The following is a 21,340-nucleotide window of genomic DNA, read 5'->3' as shown; positions in this document are numbered from 1 at the left end:
ACGCGTGGCATAATTCAATTGAAGCGCAAAATCAAACGAATAAAGAAGAAACATGCGCGTACGGGGATTATTAGTGCGCGTACGGATGTTATCAGTGAACTGCAAGACAAGCTAGCATGCGCTGTACGTTATCCGAAAGACCTATATTTCACTGCAACATTGCCGAACTTTATAAAGAACACGCCGGATAAGTTTTGGGAATACCTAAGCGAAAGCAAGAAGCCTGTCACGGAAATCACAATTAATGGAACCATTGTTAACAACTTGAATGCTATCGCACAACATTTTAACGATTATTTTCATAGCGTATTTACCAGTGGTAGTTCAGTGTTATCTTTAGACTCTGTAGTGTTTTAACGCCATGAGGCGAACTTCATCTCATACCATGGCATTGTGTCTATGTTGTTAAATTTAAAAACCAAAACAACTCCTGGTCCTGACGACATCCCAAATGTGTTCCTTAGGTGATACGCCGAAACTATTGCTAAATTCCTGGTTGTGTTATTCAGTGAATCTTTGCTATTTGCAAAAGTACCTAGTGATTGGAGGATGGCTCGAGTTGTCCCAGTCTTTAAGAAAGGCGATCGATCGTTAATACAGACTTACCGCCCCATATCACTGACGTCATCATGCTGCAAAATTTTCGAGCACATAATCGCAAGTCGCATAATGAATTCTTAGAAGAAAAGTCGATACTAACGACTTGTCAACATGGCTTCAGAAAAGGCTGCACGACTATCACACAATTAGTTATAGTAATCGATTCATTTGCTAAAGCTTTAGATGCTAACGGTCAAATTGATGCTCTATTTTCGGATTTTAGTAAAGCTTTCGATAGGGTCATTCACGAAAAATAATTCTAAAGCTAAGAAACATTAGGCTTCCTGATATCTTGATTTCCTAGATTGCAGACTTTCTGAATAACCGTAAACACTATGTTTCAGTTGATGGACACAACTCGGGCTGTCTACCAGTTACTTCAGGTGTGCCCCAAGGCAGTGTCTTGGGTCCATTACTCTTTCCTTTATATATTAATGACATTGTCACCGTCGTCACACCTGGAACACAAATAAGACTGTTTGCAGACAACAGCGTTGTGTTTCGTACAATTAAATCTGTGGATGATCAGAAGGAACTAGACTTCAGCTTGAATAACATATCCTTGTGGTGCGAAAAATGGGGCATGGCTGCAAATACCGACAAAACAGTCCCTCTTCGCATAACGCATAAAAAGAATCCCCTCGATCACGTGTACAAAATGGGGTCTGTTTCATTAAAACAAGTTGATAGCTACAAATACCTTGGCGTAACCTTTACTGCCAATTTATCTTGGAACCTTCATGTAGAGAAAACATGCTCTGCTGCATTCCGCAAACTAGCTTACCTGCGACACAAACTTAGAAATGCTCCTTCAAACGTTAAGTTACTCGCCTACCTAACATATATCCGCCCAAAACTAGAATATGCCTGCGTAGCATGGGACCCGTATACTAAGCTCAATATCAACAAACTTAAGAGAATACAAAGAAAGTCAGTTCGTTTTATTTATTCTAAATACAAACGTTCGGACTCCCCGTCACAGCTATTGTTGGCTAATGAGATTCCTTCTCTTGAATCAAGAAGACAGAAGTACCGCTTTGATTTTTTACATAATCTAATTGACCACAAATTCACCCTCAACTCTTCGCTTTATGTAAGCCCTCTTTCCACAAGGCAAACACGGCACCATCACTCTGATGCATTAACACCTATATATGCTAGGACAGACACATATAAGTTTTCCTTTTATCCACGGACTATTTCAGAATGAAATTCTCTGCCCGCACCATACAACTTGTGACGATGGGTGACATGTACTTTTCTGTACCTTTTTTTATGTGCGTACTATCACAATTTTGTTAAGTTCTTTTGAATATGTTTGTATGTGCAATTATATATTAGTATATATATATATGTGTATGTGTGTGTGTATATGTATATATATGTGTGTATGAATGTATGTGTGTATGTATACGTGTGTATATTTTGTATATATATGTGTGTATATATAGTGTATGTGTGTGTATATGTGTATGTACATGGATATAGATTTGTATGTTTATTTGTGTATGTATATACATATGTATGCTTTAGTTTTGTGCACAATTATGTATGCCCGTCCTGCAAGGACCACGTCGTGGTCTGCAGTATGTTCTAAATAAAAAAAATATCGTTTGATTTGATTTATTTATTGATTTATTGATAAATGTGGGGTTTAACGCCCTCAAACCACAAGGTGATTGTGAGAGACGCCGTTGTGGAGTAGAAAATACTTGTGGTGTTCTACTCCAAGAAAACTGTCGTACTCCAGAATATACAAAATGTCGCCTGGTTCCTTTCCTCTGGCATGTGAGGCTCTATGTCAGCTGTGCCATGAGAGTGGCTTATGAAATTTCGCTGTCTTGTGGAAGGACAATACAGGCCATACGTCGGCTATACAAGCCGATGCATAGACTATCCAGCTAGGGAACATATCTTTTGATTTGGTTGATTGATATCAGGGCTTTTACGCCCCAAAACCACCATATGAGTATGACAGACAGCGTAGTCGAGGGCTCCGCAATTTTCGACCACCTGGGGTTTCTTAACGTGCCTCCACCAAAAATGCAGCCACCGCAGTGGGGATTCAAACCCGCGCCCTGCGGATCAGCAGCCGAGCTCTAATAACCACTAGACCACCGCGGCAGCGGTGGAACATTCTTTTAATGAGGAGCAATCGTTTGACACAATTGATTTTGCAATGCCCATGAGTGAATGTGAGGGGAAATTTCGCAATATTATCATTGGAGGTAGAAGCATCCAGGTGATTGAGAAAGAGATGCTAGAAGCATACCTTATCAAAAAGAAAAAAAACGCCAAGCCTGTGCAGAACGCGCAGCACAGTCACGGCAAGAAAAGTGCTAGAGCCGCCTTTCAGATATTTTTCTAAGCACTCTTATGGGTAACTGATACAAGCACACTTGCTGGATAGCCACTTAGTCATAAATAATTATAAATTTTGTGTAGTAAGCCGGCATTGACTGCGACATCCTTCTCCATTTTTCTGAGAAGCGTGGTATACGCTACGCACTTGCAAGGAATTTAGTGCAGGTTTTTTTAAGCAGTGGCTTAACAGTATTAAAAATTATGCCGGAAGTGGATATGTGCCAAAGTTCATAGGTGACAAATAACCAGATTTTGTAATATGTTGCAGCATCGGAGGACGCACTCGTTACGCAATAAGCATTTTGTGACGCCTAGTTGTTCGTTCGCTGTTCGAAAGTGTTTTAATACTCATACTAGCGTGATTGCTCTTCCGAATCAAGGCTGCCTAAGGCAAGTTTGCAATGGAACTACAAGCACAACAGGAGCTATGTGATCGATTACTAGGCTATCATGCCGCAAACCCTGGTTGAAATCCCATTTTTTTGTTCTTGTTTCTTGCGATAGTGGTTACGGACACCGGCGGCGGTGGGCAACTACGGCGCAGCACGTGAGCCTTGTTGTGATCTTACAACAGGTTTCCCTGAAAAATAAATCTGTATAGTGAAACGGTGGTGGTATCGCGATCAACTGAATTTGATTTTTTCACACCTTCCTCAACTACCATGGGCTTTGGAGTGGCTGCTCGATATTGTCGTAGGGATTGAAAATACACAGAAGAGAGAAACGAGTATGTTTGTAATAATTACAGGTAGGTGCGACACCCCAGGGCTGCCTGCATCTCGCGACGCGAGTCCGCTTCTTCGTTGTCGGATCGTATGTGACGGCGGGGCCATGCCAACTGCCTCGTAATATGACCGCCGGCGGACGAAGTGCTTTCAAGGCGCCCTGAAATCGATCAAGACTGGCAGTATAGTACTGTTTTAGGTACGACACATGAACAATAGCAGTAGGTCGTTTAGCAGAAGAAGTGTGTAGTTGAACAGGTGTAATAAGGTAGTCGACGTCGGTGAACTCCCAGATAACTTTCTAGTGACCTGTGTATTGTAGGAGGAACTTCTCGCACAACTCTTTCCATTGGTACAGTGCCCAAAGTTGGACAAGAGGGTCAGGAGGGTGGTCGACGTCACGATGCCAGTCATTGTAGCAGGCTGTTTCTGAGACCTGAGAAGCACAGAGCCTAGTGTGAGAAATTTGGCGAGTGACGCAGGCTCGGTAAACTACGTCCTGAGCATACACTGTTGGTAGGATAGTATCAACAGGACGAAGTGTATCATATGGCAGCACAGGGTTGCGGTCATACAGAAGAAAGAATGCAGAATAGCCGGTGGTGTCATGTCTTGACCAATTAGGTGCATACGTGACGTCTGGAAGCGTTGCGTCCCTGTGACGGTGGTCAGCAGAGACGTGCATGGACGACAAGTATGTAAGGGTTCGGTTGAGGCACTCCTTGAGTCCAGTGGTCTGGAGATGGTAGGCAAGAGTAAGGTGATGTTCGGTAAAGCAGCTACGAAGGATTTCGTCCATATCCTTTGCGAGAAAGCAGCAGCCACGATCTGACAGAAGCGGGCGCGGAGCCCCATGCCACATATAAGGTCATTCGGTAGAACGACTGTGACGTTTGTACCGCAGCTAGTTGTCAAGACGCTATTTATTGCGTATCTGGTCACGTAGCCAGTTGCGACAGTGATCCATTTCTTGCCTGGCATGGACGTTGGTAAAGGTCCAAGCAATTTGAGGCCGACACGGAAGAATGGTTCCGGAGTAATGTCGATAGGTTGGAGCGGGCCAGCCGGACGGAGAACAGGGCGTTTGTGACACTAGCAGCACTCGCAAGCAGCGACATAACGGAGTACGAATTGACAAAGGCCTGAATAAAAGAACCGCTGCCGCACGCGGTGATAGCTGTGTGAAATACACAGGTGTCCCGCCGTCGGAGCGTCATCCTGATGTTGAAGAATAGTAACACGCACTTGTAGGGGAATAACTAACAAAAATACTGGGCCATCAGGTTTCATGTTGCGGATATACAGAACGTCGTTGCGAATGACACAATGACTGAGCAAAGGGTCGGAATTTTCCGGAGATACTTACTCAATGACCATCTATTTATTCATTTATTGATTTATTTATTTATTCATTTAATTATATATTTATTGATATCCTCAGCGATTACAAGAAGCATTATAAAATGAAGGGGCTAAGCTGCTCGATACATGATAAAAAATATGTACAGTACAATGAAATATGAAGCAAAAAACAATATTATAACGGAAGACAAAATCTAAGAGTGTAGGTAAGCGAGCACAAATATTAACAAATAAAAGTATATTTATACATGTGCTGATATGACGCAACATATTAAAGCAGTGATAAACAGAGAATGGCAGTTGATAATATAACACAGAAATTTGAATTAGGTACTTCTGTTCATAAATAAATACAAAAGTAATGATGCAGGAAAAGAAATGAAAACACCGGATTACTAGAATGACAAAAATGCATACAAAATAACAAAGCAAAACACAATTATATAATAACTAACAACAAAACATTAAAAACGTGTGAATGTAAGAGGCAATCAAACAATAAATCGCAACAGCAGTAGGGAAGCAGGTTGGTAAAGGCTTATAACGCGTTTTTTAGTGCTTTATGGAAACGACTTGTGTCTCTGATAGCGACAAGTGACGAAGGCAGGTGATTCCACTAGTGACATGTTTTCGGCAAGAATGAATATGAGGAAGAGGCTGTGCGCTGTGAAGGTACATGAACTTTGCAAGAATGATCAACTCGTGGGGAGATATAAGATGCTGGTGTAATGTATCGGGACTTGAGCTTATGGTTATGATAGTAGATCTTGTGAAAGAGGGAAAGACGAGCTAACTTCCTACGAGAAGAGAGGAGAGGAAGGCCAAGTGTTAGTTTCATATTAGTGATGCTAGCAGATTTATGGTAATTGTTAAGGATGAAACGGGCCGCTTGATTTTGCAAATTTTCGATTATGTTTTGCAGAGTAGCATGGCCAGGGTCCCATATCGAGCATGCATATTCAAGGTTACATCTAACATATGTGATGTAAAGTTGTTGTTTTAGTTTTGGCGGAGTTGAAAAATTTCGTTTAAGATAACCAAGCATGCGGTTAGCTTTGGACGTTATGTGTTCGGTGTGTTTTTTCAAGAAAGATTGTTATTATTATGCCCACTGAGGTATTTATAGCACAGTACTTCATAAATGGGAGTGTTGTTAAGTAAGTAGGGCAGGCCAACTGATAACGTGAAATTCTCATAGTTTTGCATTTAGACGTGTTAAGTTCCATTAGCCACAGCTTACACCATGTTGAAGTGTTATTTATATCATGTTGAAGTGTTAACGTATCGTTAGAGCTTTCAATTACGCGATATATGACGCAATCATCGGCGAACAAACAAATAGTACTTGCAATTCGGTTAGGAAGGTCATTGATGTAAATTTAAAACTTAAGGGTGCTAAAACAGAGCCTTGGGGTACGCCTGAACTAACCGGTACTTCAGGAGAGTCAGTATCGTTAGTGTTCACATATTGCGTTCGGTAAGAAAGAAACTCTCGAATCCAATTGAAGATCAAGGGATCAATATTTAGTTGGCCGAGTTTTAGTAAGAGTAAGTGGTGGTTAACTCTGTCAAAAGCTTTTGCAAAATCTGAAGATATACAGTCTACTATAAAGCCGGCATCTAAAGATGCGTGAAGATCATTGCAAAATGTTAGTAATTGCGTTTCGCATGAGAAGGGCTTACAGAACCCATGCTTTGAAAGAACTTATTTGATTCTAAAAAATCACTAGATAAGAAAAAAATGATGTGTTTAAAGATTTTACAGGGTATTGATGTCAAGGAAATAGGTCTATATTTATGAGTATTGTGAGTGCCACCGAATTTGTGCAGTGGAACCACCTTGCCTATCTTCCAGTCTATGGGTAAAAAGCTGTTGTGGAGAGATTTCGTAAAAGTAAGGTTCAGTATAATGGAACAATATTTGACAGTTGCCTGTAGAAATTTCGACGTGACACAATTGACGCCGCATGAGGATGATCATTGTAAGTTTTTAACAATGAAGCTGATACCAGAAGAATCGAGTAAACTGGTTCCATTCGTTGGTAGGTAGCTAGGTGCAGTGAAGGGCGGAGAGATGCCGGACTAAGTGGGGGAAAATGAACGGGAAAAAACGATGTTAAGTACAGAAGCACACTGGCTGCCTAAGATTGCCGCCCCTGATTCATCAGTAGGAGTTATAGTTCGATCATCGCGGGTTTTCACAATATTCCAAAATAGTTTTGGGTTGCTTTTGAGTAGCGATGGAAGCGTGGTGTTATAGAAATTGAACTTCGTTTCTCTTAATGCACTGGAGTATGCTTTTGCTGCGGTGGCATAAGTGGACCACTTATCAGCGGATGCCGATTTCTTCGCAGCACGAAAGAGCCTACCTTTTTTGTTAGATAGCCAATTCAGGTGACTTGTGTACCATGGCGCGTTAGATGACTGATACACCTTCCTTACAGAGATATGTTTTTTTATCAGATGCAACACTTTGTTTTTAAAACACGTCCATAATTCTGTAACTGAAGCGTCAGTGCACAAAGGACAAAATCTGTCGAGGAAGGTAGAAAGCTCATTGTTTATAGCGTCGAAGTTAGCTTTTTGTAATCTTTTATTGGTTTGAAGCGCTTGCTCATTTTAGTCATCGGTGCAGGGAGTGAAAAATCCAGTACATCATGGTCACAGAGTCCGGGCAAGTGAGTTATTTTATATGTCATATCAGGTGACGTCAGTATCGTCTAGTAAGGATGACGTAGTGGAAGTAACATCAGTAGGAATACTGACTAGTTGTGATAGATTGAAATCCAAGCACATGGTTAGAAAGCAACTAGTTTCAGCTGAAGCAAGCTCCACAATCGGGTATGGATGAGACCACTGGATTGAAGGAAAATTAAGATCACCTAGAAGGAAAACTGGAATACCGGTAAACAGCGCCGAGATATGGCTTAGGCAATCATCAATTTCTTCGAAGAAAGAGCCGATGGAATTAGGCGGGCGGTAGCACATGCGAAAAACCATCTTCTGGACACAAATGGTTACACAGCACCACAATATTTCTAAATTGCATGGGATTTTCAAGAGCGCACATTGGAAACATTCGTTCCCGGCAATGAGGACACCACCACCCGTTCTCTCAGAGCGATCATAACGATGTATGGTGAACGTTTTCTCGCTCTGAAAAAGCTCACATAATGCAATTTTGTCGGATAGCCAGGTTTCAGTCTACAGAGTTATATCAGCATCCGTGTCATTAATTATAGCACTTAGGCTGTCTCTCTTTGAAATAAGGCTCAGCACATTGACATAAAGTATTGAGAGCCCTGATGGTGAGCCACCACCTCTCGCACTGTCCTAGCTAGTGGCAGAATAAGGGTGGCCTTATTGTGTCCCGAGGATGCTTTGTGCCGACGTCGTCAATGTCAGATATGGCAAGCACACAAGAATTGCTCTCATGGACAGCGAGGCTAGCAGGGTATACCGGATGAATAACGCCAGAGACAATCGGCATCTTGGTGCAACCAGCCAAACTTGTAAGTTACGTCGAAATGTTACTCCTCGAGACGTAGAGCCCAAAGACCTAGGTGACCTGTTGGGTCCTTGAGTGACGACAACAACACAGAGAGTGGTGGTCGGTAATAAATGAGAACTCACGGCCATACAAGTAGGGGCGAAACTGAGCTTCAGTCCAACAAACGCAAGGCACTCGCACTCCGCGATCGAATAGTTTCGCTCAGATATAGAGAGAAGTCGGCTAGCATACGCAATAACATGCGTTTGGCCCTCCTGTTGTTAAGCGAGAATGGCACCAATTCCATGAACACTTGCGTCTGTGCGAACTTCAGCCATTGTGGACGGGTCGAAGTGAGCCAGTATTGGTGGTGAAGTGAGCAGGTCGATCAGCGTGGAAAACGCAGCTAGTTGGTCTTGGCCCCTCGAGAAGGGTGCGTTCTTTTTGAGAAGCTCATTTAGTGGTCGTGCAGTTGTAGTAAATTGCGTATAAAACGTCGGAAGCACAAGCATAAGCCCCCAAAACAACGAACACCTTTGGTAGAAAAAGGCCGAGGAAAGTACTTGACAGCGCTAATCTTGTCAGGGTCCGGTTGGACGCCAGCAGCACTTACAGGATGACCAAGAGCCGTGACTTCTCGTCAGCCAAAATCGCACTTTTTCGAGTTCAGCTGGAGTCCCGCTCGACGAAAAACGGCTAGAATGGTCGAGAAACGAGTTAGGTGGCTTTAAATTTCTGGGGAAAAAACAACCACATCATCAAGGTAGCAAAGACAGATGGACCACTTATAACAACAAAGGAGAGTGTGCCTCATGCGTTCGAATGTTGCCGGGGCGTTGCACAGCCCTATAGGCATAACCTTAAACTGATAAAGGCCGTCTGGTACACGAAGGCAGTTTTTTTTGGTCTAAGTCGTCGACAAAAATATCCCAATAGCTCGAATGCAGATATATAGATAAGAAGTATCGCTCGCCATGAAAGCAGTCAAAGGCATCGTCCATTCATGGCAGTGAACATACGTCTATGCGGGTTACCTTGTTCAAGGCACGGTTGTCAACGCGAAATATCGAGCTGTCATCCTTCATTTTGAATAAAAGAACAGGTGAAGCCCAAAGACTTTAAATGGCCTCTATTACTCGTTTAGAGAGCATCTTTTTGGCTTCTCTTTGTAAGACCTGGTGTTCGGACAGGGAAACACGATATGGCTGCCGTCTAACAGGACTAGCATCGCCGGTATGTATTTGATGACACATGCAGGACATTTTACCTAAAGGGTGGTCATCGAAGTCGAAAATATCTCGGTAGGTCGTCAGAACGTGTACGAGTTGTCCAGCCTGACAGGTCAGAAGATCAGAGGCAATCATCTTCGTGATTTCGTCGGTAAGCACGTTTGCTTGGCTGGCTGCAATAAAGGATGAGGACTCTTCATTGTCTCCTGCCCCGTTGTTACATGCATCAAGTGAGCAAATATGGGCTAACAAAAGGCCTTGTGGGTAAACTCGGGTCGAACTACCAAAGTTGAGGAGCGGAGGCTGAACGGAGATCTCGACAAAAGTCACGGTGGTACGCGGCAACACTTCCAGACAAGGCCACACTCACTAACGAAGACACCATGTTGTCACCATCAGGAAGAGCTGGTGATATCGTCAAGACCACTGACATGAAGACTTGCGGAAACAGCCGAACATAATCAACAGCGCACAAGGGGTGTGATGGTGAGGACGGCACAGCCCCAAGTCGAGGCAGTTACAGTTGGACCATGCCGGTTGCACAGTCGATGAGAGCGGCATGAGTGTAAAAGAAATCCGATCCAAGAATCAGGTCATTGAAGCACCGCTCAATAACTGCAAAGAGAACATATGTGGGCTGATCGGCAATTGTGATGCGTCCTGTGCACAGTTTTGTAACGGCAAGACTTCTTCCGTCGGTGACACGACTAATGCCGAGGGCAGCCGGTGTGAGACCTTCCTTCAGGCGGCGACGATGTCGAGCACTCGTCCCGGAGATATGCGCCCCAGTGTCAACAAGCGCAGAAACAGCCAGACCGTCAACTTCGACTTCGATCAAACTTCGTCCTGTCAGGCAGTACAAAAAGAGGTCTTGTGGTCAAAATCGGGGAGGCAGCTTCAGTTCTAAGAGCTGCACCGCTTAGTTTTCCTCATGAGGATTGATTGGAGAGGTTATGCGTCGTCATAGAGGAGGCGGAGATGACGGGTGACGCCCTGGTCGAAAGCGAGACTGCTGACCTTTTGGCGAAAGTGAGCGGCTGTGCTGCGTATCAGGGGCATCGAAGGTGTAGGAATACAAAGGCGGGAGCCAGCGGTAGTTGTTTGTGGTCGGCGCAGGAGGCTGAAAACGACGGTATGTCGGCGCGGGGAGCAGCGTTATACTCCTTTCGGGGCGAAGGCCAACTGTTTTGACAATACCTTGCGACGCGACCTATGCGGCCACAGTTAAAGCAGATCGGCCGGTAATCCGCAGTTCACCGTTCGGCCGGATTACGAGAACGTGCATAGAACCGTTACTGGGACAGTGACTTGCGACGAGGCGGCGACCTTGAACAAAAGGCAATTGTCCGAGACTGAGCAACGGCGCAAGCAACGAAGCCCAAATTGCTGAGTTCTTCCCGCACAACCAAATGAACCCCGGAAACCTGAGTACTTGCGAATCGACGTTGCCATTGGTGGGAACAGCAGGTGTAATTGCTTTAGTTTCCCGCCAGATGATTTGGGTAATTTCAGACGCCGGTGAAGACTGCCCACGAGAGGACAGTCTATATTTGCCAGAGGGCATCGCAGCGGTGTTCAGCAATCGAGTGAAATATTTTGCAATACCCCTGCTTTTGGGCAGTTCAAAACGCCGGCATTCCTGAATATTCTTGTTGATGGTCACATAATTCCAGCACAATAGCAGTTTGAATGCGTCGTCCGCTATCCCCTTGAGCGCGCTGCCAATCTTCGCAAACTCCGACATGTAAATGTCGACTTTACGACAGAGAGCCAGCAGGTCCTGTATATACGAGATATACGATTCTGTGGGCGTATGAGCAAGGATGGACAACTCCTTCTTCGCAGACGCCTTTCGACGAATAGGCTTCGCAAATAAGTCGCGAAGCTTTCGCTTGCAAGTGTACCAGATACCAATCCCCTCCTTAATATTTTTGTTAGGCCGTGCCATTCAGGTAAACCAGGACGTTGGACAGCTTAAGAGTCGGGGCATACCAATTTATCATACTGGTACGTTCATAGTGGGCTATCTAATTGTCGACATCAGCTTCGTCCGTACCGCAGAACGTTCCTGGGTACTTCGGATGCGTGAGCACGTACGTGGTTGGGGTTGGGACCAGAGCAGGCATTGCCGTGGATAGTGCAGGCGTTGCCAAGGCTAATGGAGAAGTGGCCGTGGGATCAGTTTCGTGTTCCATCACGGAAACTCCAATTAAACGACCACTGCGGAGATCCGCCGCAGATTGGTTTCAATACGTTTATATAGATTTCGTCGTTGCCCCAATTGGGCAGTGGCTGCGTGGCGGCGGGCATCTTTACCAAATCAAAAGCCTTCTTCTAGTCTATGAAGGTTATATATAGGGGTTGGTACTAATCCATGCATTTCTATGTTACCCAATGGACAGTATGTACGTGGTGTATTGTTGAGTAGCTTGATTTGTAATTTTTTCTTGCATTTGTTGTGAACTGCTGACATAAAAATTGCTTTTACTGCACGATGATCACCACAATGTTTTTTCGCAAACATACGTCCAAGACTACACTGAACTCTTCAGAAAGTACTTCAATTCATCGTTCATAGCGCAAAAGGCACTGTTCAGTCGAGTTTCCCAGTCTGGCTGCACCGGCAGAATTGATAGCCTAGCGGATAAAAAAGCGACCTTGTGATGGTGTTGGTGAAAACGGAACTCGACGCCTGTATCTCGCGCCCTGCATCTGTAAGCGCATTGTGGCTGGCATAAATGAAGGACGTGCATGCGTGTCTATTTTCTGTGTGCCACTAGCGGCGAATGTCAAAAACTTAGAGACGGGGCCGTGTGAGCAAAGCAGCTCCCTTCGGTCAGTTTGTGGTGCCTATTGGCTGCACTCGAATGTATAGCTTGAGCACTCACTAGCACTCACCATTGAAAACGGGTCACAAACTCATAGTGTACGAAAGTCTGCTGAAAATAATGTCCTCTATAAATATTATTCAAACATATTTCACTTGACAATCTTTTTCTCACTAGAGAAACCAGTTGAATTATGTGAATCAGCGCTTTTTTACGTTCCACGTCTTTTTGATCTTCTTCCTACGCCTATTCGCGACTCGCAGTGTAAGACGCTCAACACAGCTGCTGCCTCTATTTCTGCTCCTACTCACCCGGCGCATCTTCAAAACCACTCTTTTGGGTAACGTATACGACCTCTAGATACATTACTGTATCCTTACCACAGCGCCCTGAGAATGGTTTTTCAGGGACGGAGCTTGTTGGAACAGCACGAGAACGAGTACTTAGAGCATCCGCATGTGCATGGCACAGCCGCTGAATGTAAGCATAAACGCAGGATAACCAGCTTGATGAGTGCACAGACAGACACTGGTGCGTGCTGCAATTTGCTCTCTACCCCGCGTTTCTGTGGTGCCATAACACTAATCACTAGAAGCGAATCTTGTGCTAGTTCGTGGTTCATGCTTGGATGTAAAAGCAGTGCGAAAAATTGGCAGATCTCATGTACAGTGGGAATCGATGATATGCGAAGCACGGATGATAAAGGTTGGTATGTCACTTTAAAATCGCCACATCGTTACAAAGTGGAAGTTATTGATGCCGTACATAAATTTCCTCTCATGATCATCACCTTTGGATGTGTCGTTTACCTTCGTCATCTATTATCGTCACGTGATACCAAACTTAGTATATCTGGAGCTAGCTAAACGGTCGCGAGCATGCTATGAGCGTGGTATGTTGTCATGTTATTACAAGACAAGCTTGTCAAGATTATCATGTTTGCACCAGTCATTAATTTTGTCATCAATTAACGTCACGTAACACTAAATTTGGTGTATGTGAAGCCAGCAAATTGACCGCGAGAGCATCATGAAGGGCACTATATACCCCAACGTTGCGTTGACGCGCGCACACTCTGGGCACAGCGACGCTATGCTAGCCAAATACGAGCATTCTATAACTGACGCCAGGCACGACCAGTACGAGCAGCATCCAGCGCCGCTGCCCGACAGCAACCGGCATGAAATGCGACATGCTGCATTTCGTGCCCATGCGTTACCCTGACAACACTGCGTCTCCCTCTTTTCGTGACGCAGGGACGCCAGACGTGCTGAAACGCGCATACGCCAAAGCAACGCGGCGCGCGCCTGCGAGTATATGGCAGGTCCGGCGGCCTGGCGTGGCAACACCAGTGTGACGCGACGAAATGAACGCCGGTGAGCACCAGCACCGCGTCATTTCAAAATGTATTGGCACCTTGACTGTGGAAACTAGTCATGTTCCCATGAGACGCATCTCATGATTATCATGTTTGCGCCTCTTACGCAACTTTGTTATTTACTGACGTCACGTAATACCAAATTTGGCATATGTGAAGCCAGTGAAACGGCCGAGAGCGCATCATGAGGGTTGCATGTGGTCATGTTGTTACATGACACGCATATCGTGATTATAACGTTTGGATGCGTCATTTACCTATGTCGTCCGTTTGCGTCGCTTAATACCGAGTTCGGTACATGTGAAGCTAGCGAAATGGCCGAGAGCACATCATTGGTATAGCACGTAGTCACGTTGTTACATGAAACGCATCTCACGTTTATCATGTTTTCTTGAACGAGTATCATATCTTAGTCATCCATTCACGTACTGTAACACCAAATTTAATATATGTGATGCTAGTGAAACGGCTGCGAGCGCGTCATGAGCGTGGCATGTAGTCATGTTCTGACATGAGACGCATGTCATAATTTCAGTTTAGGGTCTGTCGCTTGTGTTCCGCATACAATCATGTCTTACCATACCAGTTTTGCAACATCCCATGTGATGAAAACCACCGCAGCAGCTGCGATACCATAAAATGTAAATTATAACATTTAGGACATATATGTCATGATTTTTATGTTATGACTAGTCAAATATATTTTTCATACAGTCATGTTATGCCATACCAAGTTTATTTATTTATTTATTTATTTATTTACTCTCAGGGCCCAAGGGCATTACAGAGAGGAGTGGGGGGTAAACACTCTACAGGTATACAATGCAGCAGGAGTGTGGTTACACATATGAAACATATTAGAAATATCCGCATAAACTGGAAAAATAAACAAACAATAACAGAAAGGAAAAATCAAAAGGCGCAAAAAACATTTGCCGTACACGGGAACAACCGAGCAGGATTTACACAAAACCGCGGAGTTCGCGGAAAAAAAAAATTTAGGTAATATGGCTACTAATAGCCACCTTGAAATTGGCTGGATTAATTATTGATGCAATGCAGGTGGGAAGGTGGTTCCAGTCCGAGCTGGTTTTAGGAATAAATGAGTTGAAATAATACATTGTCCGGCTGCTGGGTACGCCAACCTTGAACTGATGGTCGTTTCTTGTCGAATGATAAGTGGGAGTAAAAAGCGTCGAATCTTTTAGCGTTGAATTGGCGTGATAAATTTTATGAAAAAGACAAAGTCGTGATATTTTCCTGCGAACAGACAGATCAAGTAGGTTAAGGGAAGATTTCAAGGACGAGACCCTAGCCGTACGAAAATAGTTTGATAATATGAAGCGTGCGGAACGATTCTGGATAGCTTCGATATCATGAAGTAACGAGTTGATATGCGGGTCCCAGATCGATGACGCATACTCCAGCTTTGGCCGAACTAAAGTTTTGTATAAAACGAGTTTTATATCTGCTGAAGCAAGAGCGAAATTTCGTCGTAAAAAACCGAGCATGCGGTTAGCATCGCTTGTGATATGATCGATGTGTGTTTGCCAAGAAAGGTTATCCGAGATGTACACGCCAAGATATTTGTAACATGACACTTTGGATAGGTGGTCGTGGTTGAGTATGTAAGTGCACGCTGTAGTATTATGTTTTTGACGGGTTACTCGCATTACTTTGCACTTATTTGTGTTCAGCTTCATTAACCTTGTATCGCACCAGGTAGAAATCTTATTAAGGTCAGATTGTAGCGCACTTTGGTCGGCGGAATCCAAAATTTCTCTGTAAACTACGCAGTCGTCCGCGAAGAGTCTAATAGTTGATGATAGTGTATTCGGCAAGTCATTATTAAAAATTAAGAATAATAGGGGACCTAAGACAGAACCTTGCGGCACACCAGACGTAACAGAGCAGTGCGTGGAAATAAAGCCATTAGCAACTACGTATTGTGTGCGGTTACCTAAAAAACACTCCAACCATTTGAGAATATTTACATCTAGATTGATTGAGTTTAATTTAGAAAGCAGTAGTTTATGACAAACGGTATCGAATGCCTTCGCGAAGTCGATAAATACGCAGTCGATAACTGAAGAACGGTCAGCGGCGCAAAATAGGTCGTTAGTGAGGCTAAGTAACTGAGTTTCACAGGAGTAATTTTTTCTGAAACCATGTTGGAATTCGCTAAAAAAGGAATTGTTTTCGAGAAAGCGGACTAAATGGCTGTAGATAATGTGCTCAACAATTTTACATGGTGCACTGCTGAGCGATATGGGTCTGTAATTGATGGGATTGTGAGTGTTACCTATTTTGGGCAAAGGCACCACCTTCCCGACCTTCCAATCCTGTGGTATTGCAAAAGTTTCCAGAGACTGTGAAAAAATCTTAGATAGAATTATAGCGGATAACATTTCAGTATTTTTTAAGAATTTGGGGTTAATACCATCATCTCCGGGGGAGGAAGGTTTCAGATTCCTTATCAATTTGGCAACACCCACCCAGTCTATGATTAATGGATCCATGGGTAAACAATTGCAGGCAGGAAAAGGGGACGAACAGTATGGCGTACAGGTTACAAATACCGACGAAAATACCGTTTTTAGGACTTCGCAGCACAATTCACTTGGGATCATACAGTCGTCTTCAGACATCGGTTCAATTTTCTTTTCACTTTTTCCGTTGATGGTTAGCCAAAATCTACGGGTATTAGTTCTAAGCATAGAGGGGAGGGTAACTTCAAAGAAAGAACGCTTAGCCACGGCAAGCGCGTGCGCATATTTATCGGCTGATTCATTGTACGGAGCCCATCGGTCAGTTGACCTCGAGCATTTGGCTTTCCGAAAAAGGCGCTGCTTTTTATTGCGTAGTCGCTTTAGGGTCGGTGTGAACCACGGGGATTGAACAGTATTTGTTATTCTACGCAGTGGTACATAGTGGTCTATTAGCTCAGACACCTTGGATTTGAACCGATGCCAGTTTTCGTCTACAGAACGCTGATCAAAATTTTGAAACAGTTCTTCAATGAATATCTCAAGCTCCCTATTTATTGCAGCATAGTCTGCACGTTTGTAGTCTCTGAATGTTTTGGAGGTTTTCTGTCGTCTGGGATTCCTGTTGGGAATAGTAAAGTGGATTGCTGAATGGTCACTGAGACCAGGTATCACAGAAAGGGATGTAACAAGATCTGGGTGAGTTGTAAGGACTAAGTCTAGAATAGTTGAGCTGGTAGTAGTGACACGGGTCGGGTATTTGACAAATTGTATTTGATTGAAATCTGAGCACACACTGACAAAAGATGCGCTTTCAGACGAGCTGGAGCTAGCACTTGGTTGGGGTAAACACCAAGAAATATCGGGCAGATTGAAGTCTCCCAGAACAAAGAACACTGCAGCAGGAAATCTAATATGTATCTTATTTAGAACATCATGAAATATCTCGGAAAAGCCTGATGAAGAATTTGGACGCCGATAGCAGGCACAAAGAATGTAGTCTTTGTGGTGCAGGCGAATGCACACACAAACTAATTCTAGTTCAGAAGCGACATTAACTTTGAAAGACACAAATTCATTTGATACCGCAATTAAGACACCTCCGCCAGAACGACTACCCCGGTCGTACCGATAAAGAACGTAGTTTTTTGCACCATGCAAAACTTCCCTGCTATCAATTTTCGCTGACAACCAAGTTTCCGTCAGTATGATTACATCTGCCAGGTACGCATGAACAAGGGATAATAATTCATCACGCTTGTTCATTACGCTCCTTACATTACAAATGAGAAAGGAAATTTCCCGCTCAATAGCATCAGCTTGTGTGCGCACATCTAGCTATGTTGAAGACTGACCTTCACTTTTGTTTGGGGAACACGATCCGGCTTGGCCCAGACTATTATGATTACTTCGGCAGTTTTGAAAGCGCCTATCCTTTAGTCAAATTTCAACAACATGATCGGTAATGCTGCAACACACATAGCTCTTTTTGTCGATTACAACTTTGTTGTACTTCAGAGAAAATGGCTGACTGGTGGCCTTCGCGAAATCCAGCAACTTTTTACGTACGGTGCGCGTTGCCTTACAAAAGTCCTGAGCAACTGAAATGTTTGTACCACGTAGCTTGGACTTTTGTGAAAAAATTGATTCTTTCGTTTTAAAAGACGCAAATTGGACGATGATTGGCCGGCACTTATTTTCGACAAACGCTCCTAATCTGTGCGAACGATTAATCGCTTCATCGGACAATTGTATTTTAAACTTGTCAAAAATAATTCCCCTAATTTTATCTTCTGCTTCAGCCCACGTCTCCTCCGCACAATCAGATATTCCATAGAATACCAAATTTTCTCGTCGTGCCTTGTCTTCAAAATCATCTAGCCGTGATTGTAGTGTGGCGCTTTCATTACGTACAGCTGACGTAATCATCGCGTCCGAATTCGCTTCATCATGTAGTGCGTCAAAGGAACTTACTTTTTCTTCAACAGCGGCAAGACGCATTGTTAAGTCAGATACCTTGGTGTCAAGAATTCGTTGGTTTTCTTTTACCTCATTGATAGATTCCAAGAGCTGGTCGTGCCGCTCGTCTAGGTGCTTAGTAAGACGGTTAATTGCAGACAAGACTTGGCTAGTTTCAGCTGCAGGGTCCAGTTTTGGGGGACCAGGGTTAACTTCAACGTCGCCTCCTAGTACAACAAGTTTAACAACATACACAATGTCGTACAACTCAGACACTAAAACATGTGGGCACGGAAATAGCAGCAGGCAGATATTATCGGATCTTTTCGAATAGAGCGAGGGTACAGTACCAACCTGAACAAAAAAGCAGAAAGGGTTTTTAGCGACCATCGTCGCTGCTGCCATTCCATGCCCACTGAAATGAGGCGAAGTCGGAAGGCGGCTTAAGTAGGCCATGCTGGATGCAGTCGATGTCCCTCTGGTGGCTTGGGCAGCGTCCCCTTGCGGAGACACGTATGGAGGCAGGTCACATGGCGCAGAATGGATCGTTGTTATCTCCAGGACCTGGCGTTCTTCAGCAGCATTTGGGTGCGCCGAAGTCACGGCGCAGGCATAACGGCACGTGTGGAGAAGTGCAGCCAACTGAACAAAAAAGCAGAAAGGGTTTTTAGCGACTATCATCGCTGCTGCCATTCCATGCCCACTGAAAAGAGGCGAAGTCGGTAGGCGGCTTAAGTAGGCCATGCTGGATGTGGTCGATGTCCCTCTGGCGGCTTGGGCAGCGTCCCCTTGCGGAGACACGTATGGAGGCAGGTCACATGGCGCAGAATGGATCGTTTTTATCTCAAGGACCGGGCGTTCTTCAGCAGCATTTTGGTGCGCCGAAGTCACGGCGCAGGCATAACGGCACGTGTGGAGAAGTGCAGCCAACTGAACAAAAAAGCAGAAAGGGTTTTTAGCGACTATCATCGCTGCTGCCATTCCATGCCCACTGAAATGAGGCGAAGTCGGTAGGCGGCTTAAGTAGGCCATGCTGGATGTGGTCGATGTCCCTCTGGCGGCTTGGGCAGCGTCCCCTTGCGGAGACACGTATGGAGGCAGGTCACATGGCGCAGAATGAATCGTTTTTATCTCCAGGACCGGGCGTTCTTCAGCAGCATTTTGGTGCGCCGAAGTCACGGCGCAGGCATAACGGCACGTGTGGAGAAGTGCAGCCAACTGAACAAAAAAGCAGAAAGGGTTTTTAGCGACTATCATCGCTGCTGCCATTCCATGCCCACTGAAATGAGGCGAAGTCGGTAGGCGGCTTAAGTAGGCCATGCTGGATGTGGTCGATGTCCCTCTGGCGGCTTGGGCAGCGTCCCCTTGCGGAGACACGTATGGAGGCAGGTCACATGGCGCAGAATGGATCGTTTTTATCTCCAGGACCGGGCGTTCTTCAGCAGCATTTTGGTGCGCCGAAGTCACGGCGCAGGCATAACGGCACGTGTGGAGAAGTGCAGCCAACTGAACAAAAAAGCAGAAAGGGTTTTTAGCGACTATCATCGCTGCTGCCATTCCATGCCCACTGAAATGAGGCGAAGTCGGTAGGCGGCTTAAGTAGGCCATGCTGGATGTGGTCGATGTCCCTCTGGCGGCTTGGGCAGCGTCCCCTTGCGGAGACACGTATGGAGGCAGGTCACATGGCGCAGAATGGATCGTTTTTATCTCCAGGACCGGGCGTTCTTCAGCAGCATTTTGGTGCGCCGAAGTCACGGCGCAGGCATAACGGCACGTGTGGAGAAGTGCAGCCAACTGAACAAAAAAGCAGAAAGGGTTTTTAGCGACCATCATCGCTGCTGCCATTCCATGCCCACTAAGTTTAGTATCGATACCAATACCGAAACAGCCGGGAGAGCTAAAAGTCGTAGATAGATAGATAGATAGATAGATAGATAGATAGATAGATAGATAGATAGATAGATAGATAGATAGATAAATAAATAGATAGATAGATAGATATACAGACAGATAGATAGACAGATAGATAGATAGATAGATAGATAGATAGACAGATAGATAGATAGATAGATAGATAGATAGATAGATAGATAGATAGATAGATAGATAGATAGATAGATAGATAGATAGATAGATACGATCAAAGTCACTGAAGTTCGCTAAGAAATGCATCGCATTTGAAATGCAATGACGAAAGAAGATCAGCGCCTTGTCGTTTTTTCTGTAGCCTTTGTAATTCTGCGCTGTATTTATAAGCAAGCACAACCTCAATTATTTACATTTACCACTAATTTACCCTTCAATGCAAAAGCTTAGTGCATTTGAGCTTTACATGAACGCGTTAAAACAAGAGCGGGTCCACACATGCACACCACTGCCCAAAAGTTAGTTCTTTTTAGAACTTCGACGGGTGTTTGTAGCGAAATGGCCAGAAACCAGGCGGCGAGTATATGGTCATGCCGTTTATATACTCCGTCACTTTGTATTGGGAGCATAATTACGACGTTGTCATTACACACTGGCGGGCTTCATGCAGGGGGGGGGGGAGATCAAACTGGGGTCCTCTGAATCGTGAGAGCGAGGCGTTAACTACTGAGCCACAAAGTAGCATTTCATGCACTGGAGTTCTTTTACTTGACTTGATACGCTGCCAAATCTCCGACTGCTTCTCATCTTCCGACCTTGTTGCCCATAGTAATACTAGATTTTCACGTAACAATAACGTTCTTTTGCCTAAGCTACGTTCTAATTATGGTAACCTAACAGCTCAATTTTAATCTATAGCATTTTGGAACACAATACCAGCTGTTATTAAAAATGCTAGAAACTTGTATCACTACAAGAAAAAACTAAAATAACACATTATGCATGCTTAGTTTTAATGTTTCTTACCATAGCGCTACCTTGTTTGAATGTCCA

The sequence above is a fragment of the Rhipicephalus microplus genome, chromosome 3, assembly GCF_043290135.1.
Source record: "Rhipicephalus microplus isolate Deutch F79 chromosome 3, USDA_Rmic, whole genome shotgun sequence".
Lineage (NCBI taxonomy): Eukaryota > Metazoa > Arthropoda > Arachnida > Ixodida > Ixodidae > Rhipicephalus > Rhipicephalus microplus.
Note: the sequence above shows the minus strand (reverse complement) of the source record.